At 46.9% G+C, this 2,950-nt stretch overlaps 1 non-coding gene across 1 annotated transcript; it reads left to right on the top strand.

The window, feature by feature from the left end:
* Positions 1 to 797: 797 nt before the first annotated feature.
* Trnal-caa (transfer RNA leucine (anticodon CAA)) lies at positions 798 to 873 on the top strand. Its single transcript has one exon. It is a non-coding gene; the product is annotated as a tRNA-Leu (tRNA).
* The last annotated feature ends 2,077 nt before the right edge of the window (positions 874 to 2,950 follow it).

The following is a 2,950-nucleotide window of genomic DNA, read 5'->3' as shown; positions in this document are numbered from 1 at the left end:
CAACCCCCAGTACTTCATGTCATCCTGCTTTGTACCTTTATTCATGCCATTCTGTCAGTCCAGTCTGCATTGCCTTCCTCAGGTCTCTTTATCAAAATTCAATCCAATCATCAAAACACCTCAAATCTCACCTCCATGGTGGAGCCTCCCCTGATCACCCATCCACAATCATTGTGTCTTCTTTTTCTCCTCCTCCTCCTTCCTTTTTTTTTTATATTAGGGATTGAACCCACAGGTGCTTTAACCACTGAGCCACATCCCCAGCCCTATTTTAAAATTTTGAGACAGGGTCTTACTAAGTTGTTTAGAGCTTCATTAAATTGCTGAGGATGGCTTTGAACTCACAATCCTCCTGCCTCAGCCTCCTGAGCCACTGGGATTACAGGTAAGTGCCACTGCCCCCGGATTCTTTGTTCCCTTCTTGAATTTATTCAACACTTACTATGTGGACAACTCAAGTATCAGGACAACTTATTTGGCACATATCTCGTGCTCTTCATCCTTAAGTTTTGTGTTTATATATGAATCTTATTGCCTTGATTTGACTATTCCCCTTGTCACCCAGGAAACATTTTCATTCTCAAGAAACATTTACTGAGTGCCTATTTTGTATTTAGCATTGGGGAAAGTGGCATACATTTGTAGAGCCTCTTTCAGTTAGCAAAGAGCTTTCATGACTATTTTATCATTTGTCACAAAACACTACCACTTCCATTTTATTTTTAAACTTGACAAATGTAACTTAAATTATTTTATAGATAAATATATTCTTATCATGAAAGTGAACACATTATAGGGCTGGGGATATAGCTCAGTTGGTAGAGTGCTTGCCTCAAATGCACAAGGCCCTGGGTTCAATCCCCAGTACCAGAAAAAAAAACCCACAAAAACACAAAACATATTATAGATCAGGCTACCTGTACAGCCACCCCATGCCAAACTCCCTCAGAGATACAAAAAAAGAAACTGAGGCACAAAGAAGGAACATGGTGTCAGGTACAGTGGCACATACCTGTAATCCCAGTGGCTTGGGTGACTGAAGCAGGAGGATTGTGAGTTGAAGGCCAATCTCAGTAATTTAGTGAGGCATTAAGCAACTTAGTGAGTCCCTGTCTCAAAAATAAAATAAATAAAAAGAGCTGGGGATGTGACCCGGTGGTTGAGTGATTCTGGGTTCAAACCCCAGTACCAAAAAAAAAAAAAAAAGGCAGAGGGGGAGGGAGAAGGGACATGTGGTGTAGAGGATTTTCTGACTCAATCTCTTGCTGTTCCTACTTTTCCCAGCTGCTTCCTAAGAGGGCCAGGCTCCTGATTATACTGGGCTCTGCACCAAAGCTGGGGCTCAGCAAATATTTTCTATTAGTGGACTCCCCTGAAGATGGCTTTGCTTTGCCCCAAAGCATTGCCTTCTGCGGTAGGTTGTTCTGACCCCAGGGGGTCAGTGCAGGCTCAGGTGAGGCTACTCAGGCATCCTTGTAGATGCCCCTTCTACCGCCCTTACATTCTGAAATCAGGGACCCTGAGAGTGTCCTTTGGGAGTCACTAAAGCAAGGCCTAGTAGAGGCACATCAAGCATTGGCTGGGCACAGGCCATGTGGTTACCATTGTGCCAGGGGAACTATGTAAGGTATGACACCCTTGTGGAGCCAAGATTTGTCTAATACATCAGACAGACACACTGAGCCCATGGGCTAACACATATTCAAGTTCTAAATTCTGCAGGGTTTTGATGATGCTTTGGGGATCAGAAGAGCAAAAGCGTGGCTGGAGTGGTGGAGGACAGGCTTCTTGGAGGAGCTGGGCTGTAGATTGCTGCAGACAGGCCTCCCTGTCCAGCTGGCCTCCGTGTCCAGGCCGAGGCGAGGCGGAGCGCGCCCCCTGCAGGCAGCTGCGAGAAGGCGGCTAGAGCCCGCCTGTGTGCGCTGCGGCCGGAAGGCGGAAGGAGCCAGGCTTTGGCTGCTGCGGCGGCTGCAGCTGCTCTGAGCTGCGGCTTTCTAGCCTGTATCTTTCATCCCGCGTGACGCCGTGGCGACTTGGAATCATCACTAGAGCCCACTCGCGTTTTCCCCTCGTTGCGTGCCCAGCCCACTACTCTCCTGGTTGTTCTTAGTTGCAAGTGTGGCGGGTGGGGACATTTCCCTCAGTTACTAGCCACAATCCCAGCAAAGACTGTTTTAGCCACCAAGCTGATGGCGTCCCTTACAGCGTTTCTTATGGAAAAATCCGACACCTAAAGCCCCCAGGGCAACGTCTGAAGGAGCTCTGTGGTCATTTAACAAACTCTTAAGCACTTTTGTGCCAAGCGTCTGGCAAATACTAACTCATAGTCCTAACCATGGGGCCAGGCAGGTACCATTCATGAACCCATTTTATAAGTGAACAAAGTGAGGCACTGAGAACTTAGTATCTTGTCCAGGGTCTCACAGCTGGAGAGGGGCAGAGACATAACCACTGTACCAAGTGCCTCTTCTTACCCTTCTGATATTGAATCAGTCCCCAAATAGGGCAATGATTCCTATTCTGAACCACTTCCCTTCCTTTGGGTCTCCCTAGTCATTTTCCAGGTAACAAATCATCCTGCAGCCCTCTCTCAAGTGATTTTTTAAAACCTCCTTCAGCGGGGCTGGGATGTGGCTCAAGCGGTAGCGCGCTCGCCTGGCATGCGTGCGGCCCGGGTTCGATCCTCAGCACCACATACAAACAAAGATGTTGTGTCCGCCAAATACTAAAAAATAAATATTAAAAAAAAAAACAAAAAACCTCCTTCAGGGCTTCCACTTCACAGGGACTATATGTGGTTGGCCATGTGCCTCAGTTTCCCCATCTGGAAAATGGTGGTCATAGCATCTGCATTACAAGGCTGCTGAGAGGATTAAATGACAATCCAAGCACAGTTAGAGAAATGCCTGGCCTACAGTAAAAGCTCAAGAAATGATAAGGCATGTTTTTT

This window comes from Marmota monax, unplaced genomic scaffold, assembly GCF_021218885.2.
Source record: "Marmota monax isolate L192 unplaced genomic scaffold, Marmota_monax_Labrador192_F-V1.1 WCK01_AAM20220418_F8-fsc00155, whole genome shotgun sequence".
Lineage (NCBI taxonomy): Eukaryota > Metazoa > Chordata > Mammalia > Rodentia > Sciuridae > Marmota > Marmota monax.
Note: the sequence above shows the minus strand (reverse complement) of the source record. Positions and strands in the feature narration are given on the sequence as shown.